Source organism: Gallus gallus, chromosome 2, assembly GCF_016699485.2.
Source record: "Gallus gallus isolate bGalGal1 chromosome 2, bGalGal1.mat.broiler.GRCg7b, whole genome shotgun sequence".
NCBI classification, from domain to species: Eukaryota; Metazoa; Chordata; class Aves; order Galliformes; family Phasianidae; genus Gallus; species Gallus gallus.
Genome location: NC_052533.1, coordinates 38,611,243 through 38,632,427, shown reverse-complemented (window position 1 = coordinate 38,632,427; position 21,185 = coordinate 38,611,243). Strand labels below are relative to the sequence as shown.

Here is a 21,185-nt window from a genome sequence, read left to right as displayed (position 1 = left end):
CATGTGCCTCTAGCTCCAGGGTAGATGGGATGCAGGAAAGGCAGAAGGCAAGGTGGTGGGAAAGGGAAAAGGAAGAGGGAGAGGAAGATGGAGATGAAGAGGAAGAGGAGGAGAAAAGAGGAAGAGGGAGAGGAGAGGAGAGGAGAGGAGAGGAGAGGAGAGGAGAGGAGAGGAGAGGAGAGGAGAGGAGAGGAGAGGAGAGGAGAGGAGAGGAGAGGAGAGGAGAGGAGAGGAGAGGAGAGGAGAGGAGAGGAGAGGAGAGGAGAGGAGAGGAGAGGAGAGGAGAGGAGAGGAGAGGAGAGGTGAAAAAGGAAAGGAGGAGAGGAAAAAGGAAAAAGGAAAAGCTAGTCTTACACCACAAAAAGCGTTACAAAATCAAAAGTACTCCAAGGAAGGAATCAAATCTTCTAATATTAGTTTAAGTTCCACATTTAGGGGACTATCACTTATCACAACATGGCAGAATATAACAAGGCACTGCAGGGAGACTATGTTGACAGACCTGTTCAATTCCTCTGTTTGAATGAGCAGTAAAATGCTACAGACTGGAAGGGTAGGATGAGAAATAGACATGACCAGACAGAAGCAGTTGTAAGTCTTGGACTGAGACTCTAAAGGCAGGATTCAACTGTCTAAATGCAAATACCTTCTGTTTGAGGTGCCCTAGAGTATCAAAGACATCCACACATATGATCTTTGCCAACAGGCTTTAAACTAGGTACATCAGGATATAGTGATGACAGCTCGCATATAAGTGAGGGAAGAGAAGTTGGGGCAGTAAATATATGAAATAGGGTGATAGGTGCAACAAAACCCTCAGGAAGGATAAGAGAGGTTAAAAGAAGGTTTGCCTCAAGTGCTTATGCACAAATGCACACAGTCTGGGAAGCAAACAGGAAGATCTAGAGCTCTGTATGCAAGCATAGAACAAAGACACACCAGAATAACTAAAATGTGGTGAGATAGTTCACATGGCTGGAACTCTATGGTGTTTGAATATAGGTTTTTAGGAAAAACAGGCAAGGCAGACAAAGAAGGGGAGGTGCTGTCTATGGGAGGGTGCAGCCTGGATGTGTGCAGCTCTTTTAGGTAAGAGAAAACAGACTGACAGAGAGATTATGGGTCATGCTTAGAGGAATGGCTGGTAATGGTGACAGTGTAGAGGGGATCTGTTATAGATCATGTGGTCAGTATTAGGAAATTGATAAAGTCTTCTTTAAACAACTGAAGGAAGTCACCAGATCACAAACCCTGATTCTTACAGATTGCCATTCTACAGTTGGGAGATTCTGCTGAAAAGGACCTGGAAATATTGGTAAGCTGTATACTAAGCATGTTGGTAGCATGACCTTTGCATACTGATATGTATCAACAGACATACAGCCAGGACATCAAAGACAACTATTACTCTCCTCTGTTTGCCACTTGCCAGAATGCATCTGGAATTCTGCCTTTAGTTTTGGGACCCCCACTACAAGAAAGATACTGGTAAACATGAGCAGGTCTAGCAGAGGGCAACAAAGGTGATCAAGAAACTGTAGTGCATAGCCTGGGTGTCTTCAGAGAGCAAGATTTTTCAGAGAAGGTATGAGGGGACCTAACAGCAGCTTTCTGACACCTAAGAGAAAGTTGTCAGGAGGACAATTTCTTTACTAAGGAGTACTTTGGGAGAACAAGAGCTGTAAATAGAAACACTGGAGGTTATAGCTAGAAAAGAAAACCAAACAAACAAACAAAAAAAACATTCCTCTATGAAGATACTTAAACATTGAAAAAGGGGCCCAAAGAAACTACAGAATCTACAGAATCTCCATCCTTGGAAGTTTCCAAGATTCAACTAAAAAAAGCCTGGGATAACTTGATCTGAATTCAGTGTTGACCCTCCTTTAAGTAGCGTTGGGCTGAAGAACTCTTAAGATTCTTCCTCCATAATAATTAGGTCATTCTATTATATGTGGGACATACATGGTCCAGAAACTGCAGGAGACTCTAGTTGTTCTGGAATGATGGATAGAAATCACATGGAAGACCCAAGGGCACTTCAAGTGGCTTCAGGGTCTTGTATTAAAGCAACTGAAAGCCTGCTTTTACTTTGTAAAGTACTGAGGTGGCTCATGATTATGATCTCTTTTCTCACCACAAGTGCAGTATATACACAGGAGTATATTGCTGCCTCTTCTTTTTCCAACTCCAGTTAGCTGTTGTGTCATTTTAGAATTCATTTTGAGGGAGTTTATCATCACAGTCTTTTGACCAGATGGAAAGACATTTCTGGCAGTTCCTAACAAGCAAAAATCTCTTTCCAAAATGCCATTCAGTCTAAGGATCATGCTTCAAGGTTGAATCAGCACATTCTTAATGTATTTCAAATTCATATAGACACCACTGAAGCTAAAATTAGAGACAGGAGTAAAATAGATTTAAAATGTTCAATAAAATTAGTAGTAATACAAGGAAAATGGTCATACAACCAAATCTTTATTCTGCTTTTATGACATGCCAATGGGCCTGTGTCATATGTCACTACATTAAGTGTGACATATGACATATAGCTTCTCTGCCACAGGTCTTGTGAAGGCTGAGATTTCATGTTCACATACCAGAATATGCCAGTGAGATGGATTATTACATCCAACTGATTTTTGCTATTTTTAAAGGTACGAGGGAAATGAAATGCAGAGCATAGATTTTTCAACTTCACCAACCTAATACATCTCATAGCAGACCAAAGCTTTGTTTTCTCTACCTATATATTATGTTGTAGTGTTGTCTGTTAAACTCAAATGAAACAGAACAAAAGGATGCATTTGCATATTCATCTTCTTTCAAGTTATGAACTTTTAAATCCATGTTGCTTGTATTTATAGACTAATGGTGCACCATTATGGAAGAAGCTTAGTATGTCACTGCACTTGGCATGATTTTTACTCAGCATATAATATTTTGAGAGCCATTTTTTTCAAGCATAGCGTAATAGGCTTTAACTTTGCTAAGCTTTTCTGCCAGGCCTCCAGTGCCCTGCTGTTCTATTATATTGAACTTGTAAGCAGGACGCTCTGCCAGGCTCACCCAGATTACTGCTGCAATAAGGGCCCTGCTGAGTGACTAGTGTCATGATAAGTGCTAGGGAGGGAGTTCACCATCTTGGCATACTGTTCTCATCTTATTAAATTCAGCTTTGTGGAAGCAGGGAGTCTGCCTCTCGGCCTCACTGGCTCTGGCTCAGTCCAACTGCTACTGTCAGACAATATGAAAATAGGAACCACCACAGCTAATGGCAGGTGCTGCACCACAGCTGAGGGGAAAAAAAAAAGAGCTTGCTCTCTCTTTCTCTCTTTTTTTTCCCTTTGGTTTTATAGGCACTGATCTGAAAACATATAGCTTTTTAATATTATTACAGCTCTCATACTCACAGATACTTGCTGAGTCACTGTTCTTTTTGAACATGTTTATTCTGTTCTCTTTATCCAGCCTCTTTGTTCTTATCTACTTATATTTGAGAATTGCAACGCAGTGAACAAGTCCTTTCCAGATCTGGTCAGCTACCACCCAGATTAGGAAAAGCATTGTATTCTAAAGATCCAGTCCTAAAATCCCTATTCAGGCAAAACTTCCTACTGAGTGTTTACTGAGGAAAATTCCCCAAATTCCAGACCTGAGGTTGTAGCAAGGGTGAAACAAATTAGCCATTCAAGTCACCCCAAACTCAGTGTCATTTGCTTCCTGAATTCTTGTTTGTCATGTTAAAATCTAACCCGAAGATTTGGGTGGAGGATTCAAGCAGGTGATACTTTCTAAAGCCCCAAAATGACCAGCTGTGTTCTGTGTGTAAGCTGTGCTGCTGAATGCAGCAGGAAAAGTGCAACATTCAAAGAGGAGAGAGAGAACAGAGGGAGAACTACGTTTGCAAGACATCCCTATGGAAAGGAAGAAAATAAAAGTCACTCATTTTATGGAATGAATCTTCACATATTTAAGGCATGGCTCTGTTCTGAATATTGGTTTCTAAAAAAAGAGTATGTACCCTTTATTTTTGAGCCACAGGCTCTTCTCGGCTAAGAATAAAAAAGCACTTCCCAAGGGCTTGAGAAAGGATAGATAAATTACTTCTGCACTTGCTGGTATCTCTGCACTTCCACTGTCTTCCTTGAGATCAGCAAATACATTATTTCTCACTGATCAGTGATAAACTTTCAAATAACCCAATTATTGTCACTTCAGCATTTTGTAAATTGGACGTGAGCAACACAGGCAGTATAACCTTTCTGATGGAAATATCGATGTGGCCCAACTACAGAAGTAGCTGTGTAGCAAAACCACGTTGGGATCAATAGAAAACCCAGATTTTCAAATGCACTTATGGCAGGAGTTGCTAGGTCTGGCAGGTTGCAGTTCAGCAGCACACTTGTTGGCCACGTCTGTCTTCATAAGTGTGACAGATTTGATTAAGCTCTTTGAGAGAGACTGATGTAAAAATTCAGACAAAATCAGACCTTTCTGCCAATTTACAGTATCACATTGACAATTCATTCCAGGCTCATCAAAGGTAAGGAATAAAGGACTTAACATTTTAATCCCCCAAGAGAAAATGAATAAGGAAATTATGTTTCAAAAAACTGTGATTTTTTTCTTGAAAAACAATAGTGGAGAACTATTATTGAAGCTGACTATCATGAATATTGTGTCACAGACTTCTCAAAACCTAAGCAATTTGCATGCAAGGGAATTCTTGTGAACATTCAAGAGCAAATGAAAGGATAAAATCAATCTATCTGGTCAAATTCATTAGTTGGGTTTGCTTATCTGTTCTTCATTTCTGTATCACATTCATGAGCTTGCATTTGCAAAGGTTTTAAAATGTTCCTTCAAAGCCATAGTTTATTACATTTGGTTGGGTGTTTTTTGTTGGTTTGGTTTGGTTTGTTGCTTTGTTGGGTTTTTTTTTTCCTGTTTTTGTTTTTTTTTTTTTTTGTCCTTCCCATATATGTGTGGTTTGTTTTTTGTTTTTCTTTTGTTTTCCTTTTGCTATGATGGTACTGGGGGGATGGGCAAGAGGGGGGTAGGTTAAGGTAGGTGAATTTTTTTGTTCAGGTCATTGTGTGGTTTACAGCGAGCAAATTGCCAAGAAAAACATGGTTGTTTTAGAAGAGGTTTTCTTTTTATCTAATTATTTTTCTATAGGCTTAAAAAGTTTGCCTGAAGTTCAGAGCCTTGCAGCTGATGAGTGGGTTATGGTGGAATAGTTGCTGGGAATTGTCTAAGTGGTAAGAAAAAAACCTAATAAACCCAAATGAATTTCTGCATTATGTGAAACTGTTTTTATTTTGTTTTGCTTTGAGAAAGCACAGAGGTGTCGGACTTAGATCTTTGTCACTGAATCCAGGCTTGAAATCAGTAAGTAGGGGGATGATTGTCTTGATTCAGGCTATATTTTATGAGGAGTACTACTCCAATCCAGAGGTGACACTGATATCTACCCACTGTGACTGTAAACATGGAACAAAAAAGGTAATTGATGTGGTTTAATGAGAGTTATTTACATCAGATTCTCAGGGATTAAAAGGCCTTTCAATGTGACCTCTCTTAGCAACCCTCTCTTAGCAAGGAGGAACATAAACTTAGGTTTCATTTGTTTCAGATTTTTAATCATTTTAATATGTAAGATGAAGGTATACTCAAGGTATTTCAATTGGATAGCAAATTTTTGACAGGATAGCAGAGCTGGAACTGGTGTTTTCTGTAGTAAATCTGGACCTTGAAATTTGATCCCACCTACAGTGATTTTGCAGCTAAAGAGTCTCGTACATTTTACTTGTAAGAATCAGTTGGGCAAGACATTCCGAATGAAGGTGGGCCTATAAAAAGTATTCATATTTGTCTTTCATTCATCACAACAAGTAACGTGGAGTGAATTACCTTCTCAAGTCAGACATCTTTTGTCGTGGTTAACTGACAGCCTCTTTTTGCAAAAGACATTCGTCAAGCACAACAAGCAAGCACTGTATAAGCCCAGATTACGCTTGTGTTATGATGGGAAAAACAATCAACACAAAAATAGACACAATTGACCAACTGTCTATTTTATAATATAGTTATGCGTGTTTGGTTTTCTATATATATATATGTATTTTTTTTCATTCTATGAAGACAGCATTTTTTTTATATGGCAATTTGGAGATAAATACATCCTTTCAGTGTTTGTAGCAGGAAAACTGAAACATTATGCCAGCAAGCAAGAGTGAGAGAAAAAAAAAATACAAATGAATCTATTTTCACTGTCCAAGTTGAATCAAATGTGAAAAATAAACAAACAGCACAGATGGTAAAACAGTTTAAATTTTTAATACTCCTCCAGTGTTAATCATTTCCGATGTTTATAACAGCATTATAGCAACATACACTGAAATATGTTATTTTATTATTTAAAAAATCATTTTAGCAGATGAGCAATTCACAATTTTCAACAAAGTCATGTTTAAAAAATATTTTTGGAACATAACCAGTTCACATTTTCCTGAGTAAATATTAAACAATCTGCTCAAATGCTAAATCTTTGGCACAGTCTTATTTCTGTCTACTGTGGATAACATATCTGAAATCTTACAGTTCTGTATGCTCACTTCTTTTTCTTTATTAATATACAGTGTCCAGAAATGTAAGTGTAGACAGGTAAAACTTGAATTCTCAGTAAGTCCCTTCATTGTTTCTCAGTGTTCTCACAAACAACACAAATTTTGGAGAGAATCCCAAATGGCAGGTGCTGACACTAAGTAGAGACAGGAACAGCCTTCTTGTTAACATATTAGCTTCTCCTCACCTACCACTGCTCTGTTACAAAACTCATTGACAATGAAAGAATGAAAGCTAAACAAAGTATATGATAACTAATTCAGTACTATTACAAATATTTCAAACAGCTGCATAAACCTTTCTGCAGCTTAAATGCAAGCCCAGCAAAAAAACTCTGAAGCCTTCTCTATGCCATGTTGGATAACTTCCAAGCAAGTATATTTTCTTTCCAAAGCAAATTTAAAGCATTCTTTGCAAAAGGTGGTGTCCTGGAGAGATGGACTGGGAAAGCAGAAAGACAGATGGAGGAAAGCAAATGAATCAGGTACTCCTGCTTGCACAAGGAAGTGAATGAGGAGAACAAGTAATTGATATGACCTCAGCAGATCCATATCGCTGTGAAGAAGACCCATTAATAAATTTTACAATATTAGAGTACACTATACGTTAGCAGTTGATCTAAATAGCCTCATATCAAGTCACAGGAGACTCCATCATTTATTTCTTCCTCCCTGGAGGAAGATACTATGACTCCTAACTCATGAAAGGGAGAGAAACATAGAAAGAATATAATAGTTTATACAATGTTGCAAGTAGTTAGTGAAATGATATTATTATACCTTTTCAAATCATTTTTGCTTTTGTTAGCAGAATGTCAAAGATGGAGAAAGCAAACATTTTGGTCCCCTGATTAAGAGAAAAATACAGCTTTCACTGGTTTTGTTCTTGTGTTCAGTATTTTCCCTCACATTTGGAAATCACTCTTCCAGATCTGTTACTGTCCTATTGCCCAGTTCTGTGGATGACTGTGGATGGCTTGGTGGATGTTGACAGATATATCAGGAATATAATGGGCCCAGTTCTGTGGAACTGAAATTTTCGTCAGAAGCAAAGTAATGGTTGACTGAATCCACATTAAGTGAAAATGATATTTATAGAGAGAATAGCCAATCTACATCATTCAAGGAGTGGTTTTGAGGAGGGGAAATTATTGGATATTTCTTACATATACATATATTTAACAAAAATCTTTTAATGTGGATTATTTATTATTTGCAGGATATTTTTGTTCTATCATTTTCATGTATGTACTCCTCGTTCTTTCTTTACCCTTGGCAACAAGAAGAAGACATGGAAAACGGCAAAATGAAAACCAGATGCTGGTTGAACCGTATCCATATCAGTGGCATATGTAATGGGAAAGATAGGAAAAACTATAAAGGGGGCAAGCTTTATCAGCTTTCTACAACTACATAAACTTTCTTTTCATTGTATCTTTCTTTTTTCTATGAATATCCAGAGCATGTCTCTTGTTCTCATCATAGACTGAAGAGCTGAAAAGCTGTCCTGCTTCAGATCAGAGATAGGCAGTGAATATGGAGGATGTCTTCTCTATTTAGAGATCCTCATGAGGGATCATTCTATTGAAGTTAATGACTACTATCAGTTGATAGAGCTTCTTTTTCCCTTTAACTTGAGGTTTAGATTTCCACATTACCTAGCTAGATACTGATGTTCAGCTCATCCCAATTGTGTAGCATTCTGCTATTGTGAAGGTGCTATAGTCCTATACCTTTCCTGTTTGGTTGCTAAAATTTCAGTTTTCCACGTTCCTTTTGGAAACTGTAACCATGTGATAGATGCTGTTAAATATGTTTTGCTGGTAAATACAAAACCGTCATTTCAGTTTGTTTCTAGGCTATTCATTCAAGGAAGAGAGAATGCTTAGCATGTACTTCATTCCTGTGTTTTAGTTAATGGATGCCCTGGCTGAAATATCTTATAATGAACCTGATTTTTGGAAAATAGGTTTTGAAACCGGGCCTTTAGCAACAAGCACTGCTTGCTGTCAGATGCTTGACAGCAAATATATGCTGCCTTATTTTCCTCCCTGATTTGTACAGACCTCACTTTGGACCATCTGATGAGTATCACAAAACTCTTCTATATTAAAAACGTAACTTTAGTGATACCTGTGATAGATTCACATCCTTTACATATCAGCCACAAGAGGGGGATGTGGAATACTCACTGAATGGTAGGTTTTAGTACACTGTTTCTGACAGTTGTCATCGTTATTGGTAGCTTTTTTGACTTTTGCCATCCGACTCCTTTTAGCACTAGGCTTATTTTCCTGTAGAATATGACTTGCAACAGTCTATTTTCAGCTAGAAGCAACCTTTAGAGGGGTTCAGATGGAAACATTCTGTCACCTAAATTTGACCCCTTCTTTACTCCTTGAAAGAACAATGACAGTTGTTTAATGCTTTCACAGAACTATGCAGCTATCTCAACACAGAAGAAGCAATTAGTTGTACAGCATGATTTTTTTTTAATAAATTAATTAATACATAGTTTCTAATCATGGGGAACCTGATTTAAAGCAACTGTACTGTGACAGAGTATTCTGGGGGCAGAATGGTGCGTACTGTAGAAAAATGTACATGAGGGCATATAGGCAATTGCTTTTGGGGACTGCATAGATTAGTACATCACTGCATACTAACAAAGTGCTAATTGCTCCTTTTGACCACAGGCCCAGTTTACAGGGCTTTAGCACAAATGTGCCCAGTGCACCGAATTACAAAGCTAACACTGCGTTATTTCTTGGTAAAGCTTGCAAATTCTTGTAGGACAGTATGCACTAGCTTTAACTGGATGCAAGAAAAAAAGATGGCATAGACATACTCTCTTGCAATTTAGAAGGAACCAGGTTGATGCTAATTACTCGTGTTGTAAATGTTGCATTTGCTTTGTGATTACTGTAGTAAAAGCAAACAGTATACCTATATTTATATAATGCTAGAATTATGTTTTAATATTGTATATAATAGCTACACAAGCAATGATTTCTCTCCACTTGATATGTTAGCTAGAAAATACAGGTGTGAACTACTTTGAAGAGGTTATTGGTACTGATCTTAGAGAAATTTTAAGATAACATTAGTTTAGAAGATTTGTCAATTACTTAATGGCCATTTCATAATAACTGAGAAGGTAAAATACAACTATGTAGAATAGTCTCTCTTTTTCTCTTGAACGTATCAGAAAGGTAGATATTTCTGATTAAGAAAAAAAAAAAAGATGAATGAAAAAAATGGAAAAAAAAGAAAAAGCATATCTCATCTTTCTATTTGTTTTCTAAGAGCCTAGAATTGTTTCTTCACAGAGTTCTTTCCACACCTCAAACAGTTTAGAAAGAAGCATGTTGGCTGGGTAAGGCAGTGAGGAGGCAGTAAGAGACTCCACTGATCTGAAAAGGCAAAAATCTACAGGTGTCATTCCCATTCTGCTGCACACTGCTTCAGCCTTTCCTGCACCAGACTCTGATCGTGTTGTCCTGCTAACACAGAAATTTGAAGGTCAAGTTTCCTTCACATATTTGTTAGGTCCCTTTCTTTTTTACATTCAAGACTTCTTTTAGGTCAGATGCTTTCTGACCTAAAAAGGCAGCCTGACACTAATTCAATTCATTTTCTACTATATTTTAGTTCTAGGACTTCATATTCTTCATTCAGTATTTGAACTCCTTAGTACTGGAAGCCCAACCTGACAGCTCAGGTATTGTAGTATTTTAGAGTAGGGCATACATTACAGTATTTTAGTAAGGAGATGGTATTTGGAAAGTATAAGAAGCTATATGGAATAATCAAGAGTTCAAGGGTTGTGAAAAGAAGAGGCAAAATATTTTGTGGAGTTTCTTTTTACACGTTGTTAAAACAGCAGTAATACCAAATCACACAAATTCTACTTTTTTTTTTTTTTTTTTTTTTTTTGTAATAACAAGGTTGATAAAAATATATATATAATGTAACTGAAAAGGACAAGTATGTGTCACAATAAGGGCACTCTGTGTCACAAAGCATGCATGTGTTAGCTCCAGCCAAAACAACCACCCACTCAGGGTTCTGAAGGGTAGGCATGCTGTTATGACCCAGATTGAAATGGTGAGAGTGGGAGTGAGAAAGTGAAAGTGTTAATAATACTTCAAGAACAGAGCTAATGAGAAGGGAATTTCTGGGATTCCCCTTTCATTCCAATTCTCTCTCAAAAGAAAACCACAGAGTTCCCTCCAAAAAAATAAGAAGTCTTTTTGGATTATCAATAAATATTGAATCTGTAGAATGAATGATGTGCAGCAGAACCTTGTACCTGTCCTGGCTGAAAATACATGTGTGAATTCTGAAGAGGGACAGATAAATTGAGAGGTATTCAAAAAACCTCAGAGGACTAGTGACATTTTGACTAGTGCTGAAACACTTTTTGAGAATGGAAAAAGATGGGTAATTTAGAATACTGACATACTTCTTTGTCTTGCTGCAGCTGCCATAAATTTAAAATACAATAAATTCGTTGGAGCTGTCAACACCAAATCCAGCAGCCTGCCCCACCAATAGCTTGCGCAATGGCTTTTTGGATAGGATGGGTCATATGCTTACCATACTGCTGCAGAGTCTCCTTTTTCTTGCTCCTTCATCTACCTTGACTCCCTTCATTCTTACTAGAATGACTGCTGTTACACTGCAAAATTTCAATATTTTATATTTTACAAAAATTTTAGGAAGCCTACCAGCTCAGATTGCCTTTATATCCAAATTGAGTGTGGTAAAGCAAGTAACGCTGGCAAATTTAAGCATTTTACAATGGTTGCTTGTTTAGTTTTTATTTAAGTTTAATACTTAGGGATAAAAGCTTGATCAGACTCTAGCAGCTTTGATGTTGAATAACACTCATAAATTCAAATTATTTGATCCATTGCAAGTAGGTGATTTCTGTAGGTAGATTCTATACAGAAGACATAATGACTGCAACATCAAGTCCTCTGAAAATTTCAGTTCTTCAGGAATTCCTTTATTCAGTACAGTTTTCCATTGTAAGTGTACAGCAGTAAAGATAATCATGTGTTTGTTCTCTGTTTAACTTGTTAAAAATGAACAGAGTTAAAGAGCTACCACTATCTCTTTCTGTTAATGTTTTCTTCCTTTGATGTAAACAGCTTTTTGGAAAGAATGAGAAATGTCAGTATATGGTTGCTCACTTACAATATTTAGAGACTTACTCCAATGACTATGATTCTTCGGAAAACAGAAATGAATTATTTAAGTTATCAGTTGTGTTTGCAGAGAAACTCCTCTAAGATGGAGCATAAAATAAAAGTGGGGTTCAGGGATGGCTCATTAGCCTGCCTTCCTCTAAAACTTTCCTGAGGTAATGGAAGACTGAAGAGGAGAAGGACATTATCTCCTTTTGTGAAGGTTCGTGTCAAGACTTTTTCTCCCAGTGACTGAGCACAGATATTGAAAGTCTGTTCTATCTCCCAAATGTCTGATGTCAACGTCAGATGTCATCTTAGCAGCAGCAGCAACAGCCGCTGTGACAGTAAAAGGCAAACAGTGGAAGACATAGCCAAAATGTTGAAGTCCCTGCTTCCCTCCTCAGGGCTAGCAAAGCATGCAGAGACCTACATTCTGAACTTGGGACACAGCTGTTAAAAGCACTTTAGTTTTCCAACCTGTATGTCTGGAAAACTTTGTGATTGCAAGTGATTTGGACAAGTCTGGCTTTTAGAGCAAAGTAAAACTAGATACTGAAGGTGTAACAACTGAGTAAGAATGGTAGAATTTCACACATTTTATTTCAGATTTTCAAATCAGGCAAAACAATGTGCTTACTTTTTTAACTCAACTTTGTTTTTAATAAAATACAATATATGAAAATATAAAATTATATGGATGGAGTTAAATGAGCTGTACAATATACCCCAGAAACTATAACAAATTACATCTGTGTAGAAGTCTTCATTTTAAGCGGAAGTTTGAAAAGTATTCACCTCACATAAAAGCTGTTTATTAGTCTCATCACAAAGCCTGAAACAGTGGAACTGTTAGAAATATATAGCAGTGTTAAAAAGTGCCTTAAAATGTCCGTATCCAAGGACTAGAGTGAGTTGCCTTACAGTAGGTTGTCATGCTGTTTCTCTTTCTTCTTTTTTTTTTCAACTACCATCTGTGCTCCATAATTTAGGCTTTTATTAAAGCAAAAATCACCTGTACGTTTTTTGATTCATTCACAGTAAAACCCCTCATAATCACTGAGAGCTTGATCATTTAAACTGGAAGAGGGAATATTTAGATGTATTAGAAAGAAATTCTTTACTGTGAGGGTGGTGAGGCACTGGAACAGGTTGCCCCGGAAGGTTGTGGATTCCCCTCCTTGGAGGCATTCAAGACCAGACTGGACAGGGCTTTGAGCAGCCTTGTCTAGAAGGAGATGTCTCTGCCTATAGCAGGGGGGTTGGAAAAAGATTATCTTAAAGGTCCCTTCCAACCCAAGCCATTCTCTGATTCTATGATCATATAACTTTAAAGGAAAACTGACATTCTGTCCTTTTCCACTTTACATGTGATTCTCATCAGTTTAAAATCTGAGCAGTTCCAGAATTGTATAAAGTCATCTGTAGGGAAAACCAGAAACCAAATCCCAAGTGTTGTAGTGAAGCTTATTTGCTCTTCTACAAGTTCGCAGTTGCATCTCTGAGATGTCAGAATTATCCCATTGATCTCTGTGCAGTACCAGCATGGACATCTAATGTCAGTAGCTTAAATGTAAATTATAACCATTCAATCTTCAAGCAAAATATAGGACTTTAGATGTCTAGAGATTGACACGGGTTTCCCTGTGCAGTAAACATGAGAAACTGGAGAGATAAGCTACCTACAAATTGCTAATTAAGAAAACTTCTGAAGATTCCTATGAAATTTTTAAAAATATATTTGTTTTAAACACTTGGGTAATTTGGTGGGTGGGTTTTTATGAACAGCACTGTATTATTTTCCATTCTTTTGTTTTCATCATTTTGAACTGTAGAAAAACTCAAGTGGAAAAAAAAAAACAAGCAAAAAAACCCCCCAAAAACTTTCTATTATTATTATTTCCATCATTAACCTTGTCCGAAACAGCAGGGAAGCTTTGTCCACGGGTGTCCAACCTTTTGGCTGCACTGAGTGAAGAGGAATTGTGTTGGGCCATGTATAAAACATATAATATAGTTAATGTATATAAGTAACAAAACTTTTATATATATGTATTTAAAATATAATAGAAAACCATAAAACTAGTGGGATATTTGGCCTTGTTTCCTGAAACTAATGCAATGGTCTGCTTTAATGGCAGTGACTGCAGTTCTCAGTGAGCTCTCAAGATGTTTGTCAGAGATTTTTGGTGAAATTTTACTCTTCCCATGATTCATCCTTGAAAATAATTGTTCACAAATGTATGTACTGCCAAAAAGCGATGACATGAATAAGGTTTGATTGTGAAATGAGGGGTGTTTCTCTCTGGTAAGAGAGGGCTTATGAAAATCCAGTGAAGAGACAGTATCAACTTTTTCTTTGTGTTGAATATCTGATTGCAACTCTATACATTTCATTTGAAAATTTGCAGGTCATGTAATTATGTCAACTGAAAATGGAGTTGCAAACATGCCAGAAAAATGATGGTTTTTTCAGCATTCTCGAAACCTATTCTCAAATTCCTTTACCAGAATGCAAAGCATGGCTGTATATTTGTCACTGTTCACAGGACTGTCTTTAGCCAGTGCATCAAAATGCCTACAACTATTTGCCATCACTTCAGTTAGCACTGCACTTCACCCTCCTCATGGCCTGGTTTCAAACCAGACAGTGCCGATTGCACATTGATATGTGGTTGTTGTGAGTGATGCGTGCGTGCCTAGGGCCAGGCAAGGGCTGCTTGGTGGGCCAGAGCTGCCTCCATGATGGCACAGGACAGGGAGCAACCGCAGAGTGGGCTGGGCCAGGCCACATGTGACATGCAGGCCACAGTTTGGATGTGGCTGGTTTTGTCCTTTGCGTGAAATAAGCCACCTTGTTTGTGTACTGTTTGAAGAAGTTCTTCAAAATGGCATTGACAAAAACAGGCTCAGTGTAGCCCAAATGAGACCCTTTTTAATGTTCTGAAGGCTTGCATTCTGAAACTATTATTTCCCCTTTTTCTGCATAGCATTTCTGAGGCATTGCATCTCTCAAGCAATTCCCTTCTGAATCTGTGGTATTTCAGGAGACAGGAAGGTACTAACCAGGCATGACATCATTTAAGTTGTAAAAATGGAGATTTTGTTAAGCCTAAATCAATGCTCATGCAGTCCTTCAGAGGTATAATGTACAGTATAATTGTTATGTGCAACAAAATTGTTAGCTATTGTGATGTGGCTTCAGACAGCATAAAAAAAGCCGTGTGCTCACACTCTTCTGCTGTGGGAGTCACCAGAAATCACAGGACTTTTAAAATACTGTGTTGTATTGCCCAGTAAACAGAAAAAAAATGATGTGGGGGAGAAAGTTCAGCATAGTGAAAGGCAGCTCTGCTAAAACACACTATTTCTTGGGAGATTTGTATCATTTGTGATACTTCAAGGTAAAATATTTATCAGTAAGCTTCATATTACCTTGCAAATGGGAAACACCAATTCTGCTGGCATTAAATGAAATGAAAGAATGCTAGATTAGGTTCATGGCAAGAAAACAATATTCTAGAGATTGTTTTTCAATTACTAACACAAAACAATGAGGTAAAAGGATAAGGAAAGCTTTGAGAGCCAGTGGCTTGACTGGGTGATGGTGCAATTTACCCTCTTCCCACATATATTCTTTAGAAACCTGTGTAATTTGTAGTGAAGTTTTACTGAGTTGCTTTCTTTAGATTATCAGTGGAAAAGAGTGAGAAACTGAAGTGTGCACGTGCCAGCTGCATGCTGCAGCTGCAGCTTTTCACGAGGCTGGGCCTAACTTCTTGCTGAATGACATCTGGAGAGAGGATAGTGGCTTAAATTTCTCAGTCGCCCTTGTTAACTGGTAGCAAAAAAGATGTCCAAAAGTGAAATGCTGATTCTGCTAAGTCAGTGGCAAGGCTGCTTCTGACTTCCACTGAAGCTGGATTTTACTTTGGTTTTTGCACTTGGAAATGTACAGTGAGAACAGTGCTTTGTTGTTGCTACAGAGGAAATTTAATCAACACAAAACTGGAATCAACATGCATATTATATCAGCTCCTTGTCACAATCACCTTTGTTTTCCTGATACATGGCCATGTTCTAGCCAGCTGTCTTTTAGGTTTTCTTTATGGATTCTGATCTACACAGGTTTAATGCTTTTGGAAAATAACCTTCCCACTGAGCCATGGGAATGAAGTGTTGGAGTTGCAGGCTCTGTGCACTGCCGACACTGACACACATGGAGGTTTTTTTTGTAGTTCAGACTACTCCAGTCTCAAAAGCTTTTTTAGATTTCAGTTCCTAAGTAACGTAGGGTAGGAAAAGGTGATAAGAAATGATATTCAGAAAAGAGTTGACTTCTCATCAACACATAACAGTTCAAAATCAGTTAGTAAAGAAAGCTATTTTCATCTAGCAAATATAAGTGAAAGTATCATTTCACAGTATAAAATAGCTATGGAATTAAAATGACCTTACATCAATTTGATGTATTTTGCAACAGACTGCTATGGACCAGTTAAAAATTAAATACTGTGTATTTTGAAAGACATGGTACATATCACTTATTTGTGGGTTTCGTACTAGAAGACTTTTTTCTGATCTAGGAGGTACTTTTGTATGCAAAACTTCACCCACAACAAACCACCCTAAGAAGGCAACCCCGTTGAGAAAGCTGCTTGGTAGACGATGAGTTGGAAGGGACTTACTGATTTTATCAAGAAAGTGGTTTGAATATATCTTGTATGACTAATGGGATATGCCATCACTCACAGTCTTGACTGAATATAGCATGTGTACAACACAAAAACATGTTATTTTGGAAATATTTCATGTATCTGGGAAATATTTAGCAACACATTTACAAAGCCGGTGGAAATCTCTTCAGATAAGATACTTTTGTGAAGTTGTAGCTTGTTCCACTTCAAAGATTAATACAGACACAACACAACAATATGAAGATACATGTATTCAGCTGTTAATATGTAAGCTTACTCTAGATCTACTTGTCCTTACATCATTAGTGATGATTAGCTTTGTGAGATCTTTTTCTTAGCTACATAGACTCTCAACTGTTCTCTGTCATGTCTGTTCTCTGGACATGTCTCAAGTGTGCAGAAAAGAGCAATGAAAGTGGTGAGGGGTCTGGAGCACAGATCTTACAAGGAACATCTGAGAGAGCTGGGACTGTTCAGTCTGAGAAGAGGAGGCTCAGGGGAGATCTCACTGCACTCTACAACTTCCTGAAGGGAGGTTGCGATGAGGAGGGGTTTGGTCTCTTTTCACAGGCAACAAGTTGTACCAGAGGAAATGGCCACAAGTTGTACCAGAGGAGGTTTAGATTAGACATAAGGAAAAATTTTTCTCACAGAGCATGGTCAGGCACTGGAATGACCTGCCCAGAGAGGTGGTGGAGTCGCCGACCCTGGCAGTGATCAAGAGGCGTCTGGATGAGAAGCTACGAGAGATGGTTTAGTAGCTTGTGGCAGCAAGGGTAATGGGAGGACTGTTGGACTAGGTGATCTTGTAGGTCCTTTCCAACCTTGTGATTCTATGATTCTATGCTGACATCTTTGCAGATTACTGCTTTTGTCAGAGGAACCAAGGGAGAAAGTAGCTAGAACGCTGAATTTCTGATGAGTTTAACAAAGTGTGATGTTCAGGGGTGGTTTATATCATCTTCTCTTGTTTTTAATGTACAGTGGAGTTTAGAGTATTTAACTGTTACTGTGGGAACATTTAAGTTAGAACAAAGCTTTAGTATAGCTTTTTTCAATGTACAAAATGCTTAGATGTAGGCTGACTCATAAATGATTCACATCAGACAGCTATACAGATGAAGTCAAATATGACATAGTAGCAATGCAGCCTAGTAGTCAAGATAGATCAGAAAATATGGAACAAAAACAACTGATTGATCATTCCCATGTTGCAGAGACTGGAATTTAAGTGATGATATAACAAGCAAACAAACATAAATAAACTGACCTTTAATTATGCTGATAGAGGAAGACTTTGGTAAGTCTTCCTCACCAAAATCTTGTATAATAATTTTGTATAAGAGAAAGAAAATTAAATACTACAAGAGCAGGTATTCATCTGATAAATGTAAAAAGCAGTGAGAATCAGACTCATCCCACAGATCTGGAATATACTTGTCAACTCCAGTAGATTGTCTCCATTTCCAGAGGCAGAGGTTTCTAATGTAGAGATTAGAAAAACCTTGAATTCACTATAGGCTTAAGTGGATGATATTTCTTATCATTTCTATAAAATTCCCTTTGATATTTTAGAAATATGATAGAAAGCAGTAGAAGTCCATATGAAGAAATATGCCAGCTTTACCAATATAGCAATCATGTCTCCTTTAAATTAAAATAAGGAAAAAATTTCCTATTTGTATGAAAGGAAAATGCGTAGGGCACAATAGTAAAAAGTCTTATTTAAATCATAAAATATGAGAGTTGTTCTGAAAGTAATGCAAGTATTGGCAAGAAGTTCAACCTCTACTGCCATACTACCAGTATCTCATTACATTTTGTTACTGTGCTACAGATGGCAGCAGAGGGGTAGTCTGACAAAATGGCGTCTGACAAAAAGGTGTCTGATAAAATGGCGTCTGACAAAATGGTGTCTGACATGGAAGTGCATCTCAAGCAAAGGTGTGGAATTGAATTCCTCCATGTGAAAAAAAATGGCACCCATTGACATTCATCAATGCTTGCTGAATATTTATGCCGACCAAACTGTGGATGTGAGCACAGTGAGGGTGATACATTTCAGCAGTAGTGACAGAGACAGTGGGTCATCTCCTATGATAAAGACTTTCATGACTGCGGCATGCAGGCTCTTGTTCATCACTGGTGAAAAGGCATAGCTAATGGTGGTGACTGTGTTGAAGAGCACCATTTTGTAGTTGATAGTTTGTTCTATCAAACTGTTATTGTGCTCTTTGTTTCTGTTGTAGTTTTTGTGGAAATAAATAGGAGTCATTACTTCCGGAGTGACCTACATATAACTGCTTTTCTATATAACCAAGTATGTTCCTGCTATTAACAGAAATACACTGCAATATGTCAGTTCAATTACTGCTTAAAGCATGAGCTTTAAGTGACTGTGGAAGGAGCAGAAATCCTACTATTATGTTGTTGGTTTTTTTGTTCTTTCCTTCTGGATTCCCTCAGGATGTGATTGATGCCATCCCAGCAACAGATAAGCAATGCCAGAAATGGCACACTTCTAAGGCAGCTGAATTACACGCCAGGAAAAAAGAAATGCCAGTTGGACAAACACAGGAAGTGTAGCTGTCAGTTTGTTAGTCATTGTAGCTGTCACAAATGGAAGTAACATAAAGAAAGTCTGTTTTTTTCTAGCTCCTGACTTGACTGAAGTATTTCTCCCATATGATAATGTTGAAATAGACATCTCTGCAATGTCGATGGTTTGTTTTTTGCTATTTTACGTGTGGATTCATCATTTTGTGTTCCAGCTTTGAACACTGAAAACTAACATCTAGGCATGTTCATCTGGCAGGTAGCTATCTGGGGCACATTGTCCACTCTGACTTACAAGATTGTCACAGAAAATAGTGACAAAATGGATGTGAAGGTTAATTACAGCTTGAATGATACTTCTCTTCTTGATATAAGTCCCGTTACTTGTCATAGTCAGAAATTAGGTTGACCTGACCTATTTTAATCTAACAAATGTTACCTGAAAGCTATTGCTTTCCTCTCTATTATATCCTGGGCTTATCTTGTGTGATTATTTGTTGAGTTCAATTACACTGACCAGCTGCTGGGTCTGATCGTGTGGTTATACCAAAATAAGTTTGGGCTGGGCTGTCCTGGCATGGGCTGCCACAAGGAGGAATCCTCGTGCCTCCTTTACTTGCTTCTTTTTCCTTGTAAGGCATTTGGTGTCTGTACAGCTACATACCAAGTACAATTAAGGATTTGACACAACAGAGCTAACCCAGCTGGGAGGAGTAGAGAAGGGGATGCAAAGACCTTTCAGACCTGGCTTACCACGCAGCTGCAAAAATGCCATTGCAGACACTAGGGAGATAGCCAGACATGTGGGACAAAGTATGACTGTCCTGCCCATTGAGTGCATGTACACATTCTGGGTTAAAATGATCGTTTTCTGTGCACGTGTTGGTTAACTATTTCCAGTTCTTCAGAACCTCTTATATCCCCAAGGCCAATAATAGTTGCTTACAGCTTTAAATTGTTTTATCCTATCTCCATAAGCTCTAGGCCTTAACAAAATTCATCACTTGTACACAATTTAAAAGCCTCTAACTTATCCAAGTAAACTCTAAATTGTTCTCCCCATTTCCTGACCAGAGTGCTTGCTTTACATCATTGTTTTAGTTCTCTGATCATTGGTATCCTCCTGAGGCTGCAGTTTCATGTTTGTTGACTACATAGTATTCCCATTCCAGTTGCTCTGGTGTTTGTCATGGGATATCACCCTCCAAGTTGTGCTGGTGCAAGTGGTTGGGCATCAGTTTTTGGTTTAAAGCAGGGAATTAGTCCAAGTTGAAAAAGTCATGTTTTATTAATTGTTTTATTTTGACCCAAATCCCTGAAGGAATATCATGCCAATGAAAACAAGCTGGGTATTGGGAATACCTTAAGCCACTGACCACTTTCTATTGTGAAAGCAAGCCCCTGCAAAGATTTCAGCAAAACAGCTTCAGACTTACATGATTGCAGCTGAGATTAAAATCTGGCCTTGACACATCAACCATCTGTTTCCATCCCAAGAAAAGAGACTCAGCAGGAGTAATTGTAATTCTGAGGACAGGACTCTGTTTTCATTCCTGTAGCTGTGTATCATAAATAACTCCACTGATAATGTCTGAGTTATTTTCTTGTTTATTCCAGTGTATATTGTTTCAGAACTTACTCTTCGGAAAATTACAGCATGAAAGACGTGCTTTGGGACAGATCTGGATTTCAATCTGTCCAGGTTTACACCAACATAACTCCAGTAGAATACTCTGGGTTCATACCAGACTAGCTTAGAATAACACTTTTTTTAAGCAATATGAAATGTGTATGATTTTGTCTTAGTAACTTTGGACTGATGCATCTCACCACTACTATCTTGACAGTCATGATTAAATGTGACATTTTTTTACTCCTTACATTTTTCCTATTTTTGAAGAGATCTGCACAGGGATTGTATTAAATCTGTAAAGTAAAAACACACATGAATGCTTATATCTTTATTTTCTGTAAAACCAATTAAACATGTATAAAATAGAAGTGAAAATAGATATAATGAGATTCATTTCAATGAAAGTTATCATTAATCAGGAATTTTGTCTTGCTGGTCATTGTGTTTGCTAGCAGTTACAGAAAAAGTTTTATTTCTC

The 21,185-nt window shown here is 37.8% G+C and overlaps 1 long non-coding RNA gene across 9 annotated transcripts in view; it reads left to right on the top strand.

The window, feature by feature from the left end:
* LOC101749416 overlaps positions 1–21,185 on the top strand; it is a 130,836-nt gene that overhangs the window by 26,678 nt on the left and 82,973 nt on the right. For 2 of the 9 annotated variants that reach the window (XR_005857799.2, XR_005857800.2), the window contains one exon: positions 1,265–1,315. The exons of the other annotated variants lie outside the window; for them this stretch is intronic. This is a non-coding gene — a long non-coding RNA (uncharacterized LOC101749416). The remainder of the gene's footprint in view (positions 1–1,264; positions 1,316–21,185) is intronic. 9 annotated transcript variants of the gene reach the window in all.